Source organism: Lucilia sericata, unplaced genomic scaffold (genome assembly GCF_015586225.1).
Source record: "Lucilia sericata isolate MDLA Ls3-8-SP2 unplaced genomic scaffold, ASM1558622v1 Contig002269F_arrow, whole genome shotgun sequence".
In the NCBI taxonomy this organism is placed as follows: Eukaryota; Metazoa; Arthropoda; class Insecta; order Diptera; family Calliphoridae; genus Lucilia; species Lucilia sericata.
This window is the reverse complement of record NW_023996090.1, coordinates 3,134-14,818: the sequence shown is the minus strand read 5'-3', so window position 1 is coordinate 14,818 and position 11,685 is coordinate 3,134. Positions and strand designations below refer to the sequence as shown.

Sequence of the window (11,685 nt, the reverse complement as noted above, 5' to 3'; positions counted from 1 at the left end):
GAATAGTTGAACATGCTTAAAATCTCGATTCCTCGCTTCCTGGGCTTCTTCTGTTAACTCTCCAAGTGGAAATATATTCGATTCAATTATTATTTGACCATGACACAATACTTTGTGTACTGTTGGTGTTAGTTCCCTCCATGGATACAGAGATACAAGTAATTTAGAAATTTCAGATGTATATTCCCCAAATCGATTTCCATTAATTTTATGTTTACTATTCAGTGCCATTAAAATAGTGTTAACTCTTCGAAGCAACTCCTTGTCGATTCCAGTTATTTTTGAAGTAATTTCAAAATCACGAAAAAACCTTCTCGCCGTATTACCGTCATTTGTACTACCGCAACTTGGAAGTGGTTTGTCGATGTTTAATCCCATCTGAACTTTATATTCTTCTTGGATTCTGCTTTTTTTCCGCAGCTCTCATTTCTTTCAATTCTTCATTATTTTTTGTTGATTTAGTAAGATTCTCTGGCACACTTCTATATTTGAGGTCGTATGCTATGTGCAAAAAGTAATCCAAAAATCGTATTCTGGCATGAAGTGGTGAAATTCTTTATTTATGAACAAAACTCAATGAAATTTTCAACGCTTGTTAAATTTGCCATTTCAAATAAGAAAATGCAAAAAAAAATTGAAGAGGTCAAAGGGCATCCCGCAATTCCCAAAAATAGGAATGAAAATCCCAAAAATGGGATTTTTTACTTTTTTGCCCATAGGGTCCACATTTCTTTCAGGGCTGGGAAAATACTTTTGGAGTAAATAGAAAACATATTGAGGTTTCCAAAACTGCTTTCAGTTTTCTGATCCCAGCTTTGGGATTTTAGAACATGTCGCCCAAAGTTGAAGTTTTGATAAAAAATAGGTCATATTCAGAAGGAAGCAGTGGCAACATTTTCAAAAAATAGGACAAGTTTTTTACGCCAAAGCGTTCTGCGTAAAGATACCTTTTAGAAAACTATAAAATTATTATATGTTCTTAAATAAAATTTTATTTTATTAATAAAAGAGTTAAGACACATTTTTGGCAAATAAACGGCAAAAATCTAAAATTTTTTGAATTTTTAAATTAAAAAAAGTATATTTTTGGATCTGTAAATGATATTGATCTGAAATTTTTTGTATATTATTGGAAATTTTGTTGTCTAACTAACAAGAAAAAATTGAGTCCATTTGGTCCAAAATTACGCCCGGTATTCAAAAAAAAAGCGGACCAAGGTATGGTAAATTTTGTATCACAAAATTTTTAAATGCCTATAACTCGGATATTATAAGAGATAAGTAGTATGTCCAAGCATGTTTTTTCAAGATCTCGTCGAGTGCTTTCACAAAATATATATATCTTTGTATTTGGATTAAAAACAAAAAAATGGCACGAGTTTAAAAACTTTACATGTCGTAGGTACCCTACTTTGAGCCGCCACAGCGCCGTCCCTGGGGCATCTGCGGGGTTCATCTTCAAAACTTAAACTCGAATACTATAGACTATTGGATAGTATTAGTTTTTAAGTTCTATCGGCCAAGAACTACCGGAGTCGGAGGGGATCAAAATTGGTCATTTTGGTCATACAGGATCTTTTTAAATTCAGTGTAACTTTTCTCCTATTGGTCATAGCAAAAATTGTCCAAAGGAGTTTAGATAGCTATTTCTTCTGCAACGAAATTATGATTCCCTTTAGTAGTCCTATGGTATGCAAACATGTATCATGTTGATATTTTAAAAATCTGGATTAAATAATCAACATGTTAAATGTTTTTTTTATATATAGTTGGATTAGTTTTGGACCAGTCCCTTACGGAGAATTCTTTACACGCGTGTGAGGAGTAGCCTCAATTTTTAAAAGGTAAAATTAATATTTATTATTATAATCCATCATAAATATGTTCTACTAATGCGAGATTTAAATATGTCTGTTTAAAATTGTTTATTCCCAAATTCTAAATTGGCCTTTCTGTCAACCAAAATATTTTACAAAAATAGCATGAACATTTAAAAAATTATTTGATTTGATCTTAAAAGACAGACAATTTTAGTTATCGTTAAATTTAGTAAAAATCTTGTTATTAAGTTATAAATTAAGTGTTACATATTTCATTTTTTCATTCCCGTTTTCCGGGAAATTAAAAGTCCGGGAATTTCCGAACTCTCTGAGTCCGTTTTAAGATGATCATGTTATTGAAAATAAGCAATATCAGTAGTACACAATTTCTCCTAGACCTCATACAAGCGTGTTTCTGAATAGCGCGTTTACTCACATGAATATGTCACTTGTGGACCGATCCGCACTAAATTTGGTAGAGAGATTTTAACTCGTTTAAAACTTATGTGTATCGAATTTCATTGCTTTACTCGCATTTTTATGCCGATTTCCATAAAAGTCAGTAGAGAGGTTTTGGCTCATAAGAAACTTACTTATGACGAATTTCATCTCAATACTTGTACTTTTAAGCCAGTAATGAGCGTTAGAGTCAATTATAGGCCGATCCACATAAAATTTGTTTCTGAAGGTGATCTTATATGGGGGTAGAGAGATTTTGGCTCGTAAAAGTCTTCTTATGTCAAATTTCATCGCTATCCTTGTGTTTTGAATCCAGTAATGAGCGTTAAAGTCGTTTCATGAAGGGGACCTTTATGGAGGGTAGGGTCGATTATGGACCGATCCACATAAAATTTGGTGGAGAAATTTTGGTTCCTCAGAGATTTGCTTATGTTAAATTTCATCGCTGTACTCGTATTTTTAAGCCAGTAATGACGCTCATTAAAGTAATTTTATGAAGAGGACCTTATATGGGGGGTAGGGTCAGTTATGGGCCGATCCAAATAAAATTTGGTAGAGAGGTTTTGGCCTGAAAGTAACTTACTTATGTAAAATTTCATGGCTATACTCGTATTTTTAAGCCAGTAATGAGCGTTAAAGTAATTTTCTGATGGAGATCTTATATGGACCGATCCACATTAAATGTGGTAGAGAGATTTTTGATAAGAAGACACTTACTTATGTTAAATTTCATCGCTATAGTCGTATTTTTAAGCGAGTAATGAGCGTTAAAGTCATTTTCAGAAGGGGACCTTAAATGGGCTAGGGCCAATTATGGACCGATCCTCATAAAATTTATCGGGAAGTTTCTGGCTTATATAAAAATTTAATCGTTATAGTTACACTTTTAAAACATATATGCCCGTTAAGGCTGTTTTTCGGTGGTCCACTTGTATGGGGTCTATCCGAAAACGTGGACCGATATGTCCCATTTTCAATACCATACAAACCCTACCTATACAATATTTCTGGAAAGTTAGAGCCCTCTAGCTCATTCCGTTCGGACTCTATCGTGTTTTCAACAGACAGACGGACGGACATAGCTAGATCGCACAGTGGTATAGGAAAAAAAAGAGGGAAATAATTCGGTAACTTCTAAACGGTTAATCCGATTTTAATGAAATTTGGTATGCACAAAGAGGAGGTGTTGTCGAGTTTAGGTTTTGAATTTGGACCTTATAGGCCAGCCAGGGGCCCGGCGGGGGGTCCTCAAATTAGGACACCTCGACTATGTTAAATTTTTAAAACGATCCTATTTCTTCATTTGAGTTCCGATTTAAAAAAAATTTCGTATATAGAATCTTCTCATCAAGCACTATAAAAAGTGTTATATACATCTTCTTAGACACTTTTAGATAACTTAAAAAGAAAAAGATACTTTTTTCCCAAAAAAATGACAAAAAATCGCCTTTTTTGCGAAAAATCGGGAATATTTGGACCCGCTATTATCAAAAAACTAAAGTAAGGACGGTAAAAATTTTAAAATTTTAATTTTCAAATGCGAATATCTCCTAAACTATAAGAGATAATTTACTGCTACGACATTTTTTATAGTGCTCGATGAGGAGATTCTATATACGAAATTTTTTTTAAATCGGAACTCAAATGAAGAAATAGGATCGTTTTAAAAATTTAACATAGCCGAGGTGTCCTAGTTTGAGGACCCCCGCCGGGCCCCTGGTTGGCCTATAAGGTCCAAATTCAAAACCTAAACTCGACAACACCTCCTCTTTGTGCATACCAAATCGGATTAACCGTTTAGAAGTTACCGAATTATTTCCCTCTTTTTTATTTCCTATACCACTGTGGATCGTCTTAGAATTTAATAAGGACTCAGAATATACAGTGAATCAACTAAGTTTTTTGCCTACCTTTTTTTAAGAGAATTTTGTTTTTTGTTTATAAATAAAATTAAAAAAAAAGCGGGTAAAAAGTAAATTTATGTTTTCCAATTGAAAATAGAGATTGTGTAAAATGGGAAAACCAAGAAAAAAATTATTGAAATAAAAATTTTGGTGCATTTGTTGTTGCATTTTATTATTTTTCGTCAGAATTTGCACGTCCATAAAGTATTTTGCATATTGAAATTTCCAGTTAATTTCGTTGGGTTTTTCAAATTATTTTTTAATTGCTTTTTGGAATTTATTGTTTTATTGCTAAAAGGACACCTGTTAAGTATTTTTCAATTGTAATTTTCAAAAATCATATCCTTATTGTGTGAAACTGTGTAGTTATTTGCGTTAAAAATGTTTAAAGTGAAATAATGGGGCAATGAGATGTTTAACACAAAGAATTATTAAAAAAATCGCACTGAGTTGTCTATCAAAATCTTTAACTGTCAAAGGAGAGCGACTTGTATCCAAGCAAAAACCATTGAAGGCCTCATTTATCTTCTCCAAAGTCCATATACGAACATTAAAGAACACTATGATTAAATTTAGACCTCTAAACAGACCTTAGGTTGCTTGGAAACAATATAAAGTGAACTATCGTGTGGTACGGAAAAAAATACTTAATTTATATATTTACAAATAGAGGCGGTTCTTATCACCTAAGATCCACAAAAGCAATATTTTTCAGCTAATACATACACTTATATATAGTTAGAACCCTAATCAAGAATAACTATCCAAATCCAACTACGCCTACTGTATTTTATTCATAAAATAATGCATTCAAAATATGAGGTAGAATATCAAGATTCTAGCATGTAATAGTTCTATAGTGGTATACGGTGATATTCCCATACTTAGAGTGGCTATGATGGTACTTAGTGTTAGCTTTATTGAATAAGAATCAATATTATACAATTCTAAATAAAATTCACACAGTATGGGGTTTCCGTAATGCAGTTTTTGTTTATCAATGCGAAATGACCAAAAACCCAGATTATTTTTGTTATAATCTATAGATTTATACCCCACTAAAATTCCATTCCAATCCATTGATTTCCTAATATATCATGTATCCAATTCAAAATTACTTATTATTTTCGAAATAAAATCAAAGAAACGATAGATTTCATGTTAAGTCAAATATTGAAAAATTCTTATAGGTATATAGGATAATAAATCGGTTAAGAAATATCCAAACTTAGTTTAATGCAGCAATATTAAAAAAATGAACAAAAAACCTAAAAAAGCAAAATACTTTATTGACCTTAAAAATTAACAATAAGTTCACATTTTATCAAAAATCTCGTTAATTAATATCACGATTTTACTTTTTATGGTAGAAAATTAAAATATAAGATATTCTTTAAAAAATACAACAAACAAATTGCTTTATTTTGCTAAAAATAAAGTTTTTTCTTAAAATTTATAAAATTTTACATAGGCAAATTACTTAATTGATTCACTGTATATACTTTTGTGGGTCTATGACGAATATTTCGATGTGTTACAAACGGAATGGCGAAATCAATATACCCCCATCTTTTTTGAGTCCCCTTTTATGGGTTCTCACTTAATCCGGGCTCTACATAATTAATTTTATATTTCTAGGTTCAATATTGGAGAAACTTCGAAAAGTACCTTTTAAAAAAGTACCAAAAAATAGTCCTTTGTGCCGGAGTTCCAAGTAACACCGCATTGGTATATTTAGTGTTACTCAATTTATCAATTTCTCCAATTTTATTCAATTTTTCCCCCATTGAAGTAATAAATATTTTATTACAAAAAGTTACAATATCGTAGTGGGAGTATTCATTCAGATGCTAATACAAATCAATACATGGGAAACAATGTTTTATGCAAAAAGTACCGAAAATAGGTACAATTTTTACCCTTTAAAGGTCCAAATATCCAAAAAGTACTAAATTCGAATTTTTTATACCCTCCACCACCATCAGCGGTGATAGAGGGAATATATAAGTTTGTCATTCCGTTTGTAACACCGAGAAATATTCATTTGAGACCCAACAAAGTATATATATTCTTGGTCCTTATGAAATTCTGAGTCGATTTAGATATGTATGTCCGTCTGTCTGTCTGTATAAAACACGCTCATGTTAAAATGAAGCAACGAAGCATTGAAAATTATCAAGATCGGTGAATTGTGGACCGATCGTAAAAAAATAGACAGAAAGATTTCTGTAGATAAAAGCAATATTTGTGCCATAGTTTGTATGAAAATCGTTATTTTCGTACATTTTTTCACGATCGGTCAACAATTGGTCATAGCTCCCATACAAGGTCTCCTTCTCAAAATCACATTAAACGCATATTTCTCATTACCAAATAAAGGTATCCATACAAAATTTAGCACAAACATTGCTTTTATATACAGAAATTATAGTGTAAAATTTGTTTACGATCGGTCTGTAATTGGTCGTAGCTCCCATACAAGGTCTCCTTTCGAGAATCACTTAAACGCATAAAACTCTTTACGAAAAAAAAGATATCCATACAAAATTTGGCATAAATATTGCTTTTATCTACAGAAAACTTATTATAATTTTTTTTTTTTTTACGGTCGATCCATAATTGATCATAGCTCCCATTTAAGGTCAACTTTCGAGAATAACTTAACGCATATTACTAATTACCAAATAATAATATCCATAAAAAATTTGGCACAAATACTTATTTTTGAATTTTGTCATACATATAGTTTGGGATTCCACTGAGTTGAAAATCGAAATCAATCCACAATTTCTTGTACCACCCATAGGGATTAAAAAATTGATTATTTTTCGCAAAAAATTAAATAAAAACTGTCCAAAACAAACAGGATTTGAACGTAAAATCTCCCAGTTGCTAGTTTAACGCCATTCCCACTACACTATTAACTAACTTCGTAGTTGTTTGCAACTAATGTTCACATAGAAATTCTCTTTCCTGTTTGTGTAAAAAATTGTTGTTAACCCAAGATCAAATAAAATGTCCACATTGAGAAAGTGTAACTGTTAATTTCTTATGCTATTCAGCGACATCAGTGTTGATAAAAGTTATTCAGCAGCAATGTTTTGTACAAACAGAAAAAACATGGCATTTTTATATGAAAAATATTAGTTAACGAAGGGCAAAATAATGAAGTGGTGTAGTGGATGGAGGGGAGAATTAACAAACTGAGCATTGCAGGTTCGATTCCTGGTCGATTTATCTTTTTTTTTCATAAATAATTATTTTTTTTTTTAAATCAAATTAAGTGTTGAAATTCGGTTCAACAATAAAAATTTAAAAGCAATTTTTTTTATTATTTTTTTCATAGGATCAACAACGTTGAAAATCTATTGTACCTCCCGTACAAAATTATATAAGTTTTATAACTATAACTATTACCATACATTTCTCTCACACATAGAAATTATTTTAAATACAGAACATAGGTTAAATTTTGTACGCTCTGTAACAGTCTGTTAAGTGGTAGTTTTGTTTTTAATTGCATATTTTAAGGCGTAATGAAAGTAAGTCTAAAATATTAAGGTAAATTTGAATCAATCCATAAACTTTTATAATTTATGAAACCAGTTTAAGGTGGAGGGTATTTAAGATTCGGCAGAGCCGAATATAGCACTCTAACTTGTTTTAGGTTATTTTTTTTTATTTATTTAAAGTATAATATAAAATTAATTTATAAAATACAAATTATTGAATATTGTGGGCTACTAAACCATTACACAATTTTTTTTTAGGTTATGTAGGAGTCAAAAATATTTTTTGTGCAAAAAAGTACCAACATACAGTTTTTACCCTTTTATTCCCTAAAGGGAATAAACGAATTTGAAAACAGTACCAGACAACTGTCCGCTTATTTTTTAAATGAACGACAATAAGCTTTAAACTGTTTTTGTATATTTTCTAGTCTAGGAGATATGAGGTTACCGAATTTACCCCCTTAACATTCGAATTTCCAAAAATCCCGTTTTAGTGGATCTTTTTGGTGGGAGATTAATCTCCAATGTCCAAATTTCAGCTCTTTAGCTTTAAACGTTTAGGCCGTGCGATGATGAATCAGTCAGTCAGTGAGTCAGTAACGTTAGAATTTTATATATAGGCAATTTCATAGCAAGTGACCCATCTCAAAAAATAGATTTTGACGAAATTTGCACCAAGCGCTATCGGTCCAGTCCCAGAAAAAATTTTCCAAAGGAGTTCAGATAGCTATTTCTTCAGCGTTTCTAAAAAAAATATATTTTTTTTAAATTTATTAAATTAATTTTTCTTTTTTAATAATTTCCTATTTTTTTTAAACCCATTTTTATAGCCTCCACCACCATCAGTGATGATAGAGGGTAAATATAAGATTGTCATCCGTGTGTAACACCAAAAAATATTAATCTGAGACCCAACAAAGTATATATATTCCGGGTCCTTATCAAATTCTGAGTTGATTTAGCTATGTATGTATGTCTGTCTGTCTGTGTAAAACACGCTTACGTAAAAACTATGCTAAATAAATTAATGAAATTCGGCCAAAGATTCAAAGATTGTCCTAGGTATTGAAAATGAGCAAAATCGGTTTACATCGGAAAGAGTTATGAATCAAAATTTAAAAAAAAAACTCCGAAAATATTAAGCTTTTTTAACACATTGTAATACATTTTTCACAAAGATTGTGCGATATAATTTCATAAAAATGAGCACACAATTGTTTCTATATGAAAGCTTGATTCCTGTTAAAAATGGGTATGGTACCTCCCATGTTCATATGTATGTAAAAATTCTTCGTGCAAAATTTGAGGATTCTAGATTCAATTACTCATATTTCAGAGTTGTTAGCGCAAAATTTAAGGATATTAGCTCTAATGGTTTCTCAGATATAAAAATTTTTGTCAGAATTTTTTAATTTTTGTATTCCAAGAACCCCAAATGAATGTCCGCACATTTTACTTCCAAATGTTCACTTTTATGTTAATTATAAGATTCTACCTCTAATAGTTTCTAGAAAAACAAGTTTTTGTATTTAATTCATATGGGAGGTGCTACGCCCCCTATTGATAGTCCGGCAATTTATTACCCAAATGTTCAAATGAATGACGAAGTTCCTCGTAACGAATTTTAGGATTCTAGATCTAATAGATTCCCAAATAAACGATTTTTTGTATTTCATTCATATGGTAGATGCCACTGCCCCTATTGATAGTCCACTAATTTTTTGTCCCAAGTATTCATGTTGATACTAAAGTGGGTCCGAAAAATGAAAGCACTCCAGCACATGAAATTTTAAAATAAAAAGTAGCCTACAGTTCCCCCAAAATGTTCACATAGATGTTAATTTGCTTCGTGCAAAATTAAAAGATTCCAGCTCCAATAGTTCACCAAATAAACAATTTTTTGTATTTAATTCATATGGGAGGTGCCACGCCCCCTATTTCTAGTCCGCTCATATTGGGTCCTAAGTATTTATGTTGATACTAAAGTGGCTCCGAAAAATTGGAGGACTCTAGCTGTTATATTTTCTCAGATATACAGTGAACTCGCGGTAATGTGAACATCCAACATAATGAACTATCCACTAATGTGAACACTCAGTTTTTTATATGGGCGCTCTAAATAGTGAACAAAGTTTAATGGCTCTAAAAGTGAACATTTTTTTTTAATTTTTGGGGATTTTTTTAATTTGTAAAAACATTTATTTTTAATGTTGGAAATCCCCGAATTAATAAATACCATAGTATGCCATTATTTTAAAGGTATTTAATGCTAGTAGCTTTAGCTCTATAAGTGGTTTATTTGCATGCGGAATAAAAACCTCCATGTAAGTGGGTTGATGTTGAAAGAGAAAGCCAAACAAATTCACAAAAACATAAGTGAAAACGGAAATGACTTCAATGCTAGCGATGGGTGGCTACAAAAATTTAAAAAGAAATACGGAATTCGGCTCCTTCAGATAAGCGGTGAAAAACTTTCTGCGCAATCTCAGTTCGTAAATCCTTTTAAAATTAAATTGAAAGCAAAGATAGAAGATTGGGGTTTATCCAATGATCAGTTGTATAATGCCGATGAGTCTGGTCTATAAAGGAAACTTCTTCCACAAAAGACATATGTAACGTCATTGGAGAAAAGCGCTCCAGGTGCAAAAATGGAAAAGCAAAGAATAACATTTTTATGCTGTGCAAATGCGTCAGGATCTCATAAAATAAAACTTTTAGTAATAGGAAAATCGAAAAATCCCCGCAGTTTTAAAAATTTTATCTGTCCCGTAAACTACAGAAATTCAAAGTCAGCTTGGATGACTTCCTCCATTTCTGAAGAATGGTTTCACAACTGTTTCTTACTGTTTTATTTTTCATTAAGGTGACAGATTTTTTAAAGAAGAAAGGATTACCAGTAAAAACTTTACTCCTAATAGATAATGCCCCATCCCATCCACCAGAATCCGACCTTAAATCCGAGGTTGGTTCCATAGAAGCTATGTTCATGCCTACAAATGTAACGGCTCTGATACAGCCAATGGATCAAAATGCAATTAGAATCACCAAACTTCATTATAGGAACAGTCTTCTGGCAACAATTATTGCAAAAGAGGGGGATTTGCTTGAATCGATGAAAAAATCACACTTAAAGAAGGAGTTTCTATTCTAGAGGCATCCTGGAACCGAGTTGGTAAAGAAACTTTATCTAACTGTTGGAAAAATATTTTGAATATGATAAATAATGAAGACGATCCTGAATTTAATGTTTCTTTGAGCGTTTTAAAAGAAATGTGGCAATCAGAGGTTAGATCTTTAGAAAATACTGCTGCAGATCTTCTACAGACATTGTGCCCTCAGGAAGTATTTACTGCTGTAAACATTAGAGATTGGATCAATAATCCTTGTGAGGACGTCACGCCATTTGATGAAAATGATTTAATTGAAAAGTCCGACGATGATGACGATTGTTTTATTGAAGCGCCTGAAAAAAACATTAAAGGCAAAGAAGCTGTCGAAATTTTTAACAAAGCTGTCCAATGGGCTGAATTTCAAATGGTCGATCAAACTGACATTAAAGTATTGAAAAAAAAAAAATAGGGAATTGGCGGTAAATAAGCTGGTCGAACAAAAGAAACAACAGAAAATAATAACCGATTATTTCCATATTTAATTATACATGTATGTACCTATATTTTTTCATTGTAAATTTTATTAAGTTTTTTATCCTAATATTTTGTTTGTTTTTGTTTTATATGTTCCAAATAAATTACAAAAAGTTTTTTAGTAATCTTTGCATTTTCATTCCTTGCAGAAATGATTTTTAGAAAGAATAACTTAGTAATATATATAAAAAAATCACAATCGAAAATGTGAACAAATTCGAAAATATGCTTTAAGTTTTTTAAATCCATCTATAAGCTCTGAATCAAATCTTGACCTATTAGATTCCATTTCAGATTTGGCACTTTTTCAAATAAATGACATACCGAATATTTTAGGAAAACTGCT

At 31.4% G+C, this 11,685-nt stretch overlaps 1 pseudogene; it reads left to right on the top strand.

Annotated features, from left to right (window-relative positions):
- The first annotated feature begins 10,301 nt into the window (after positions 1-10,301).
- LOC119613727 lies at positions 10,302-11,253 on the top strand (annotated as a pseudogene).
- The last annotated feature ends 432 nt before the right edge of the window (positions 11,254-11,685 follow it).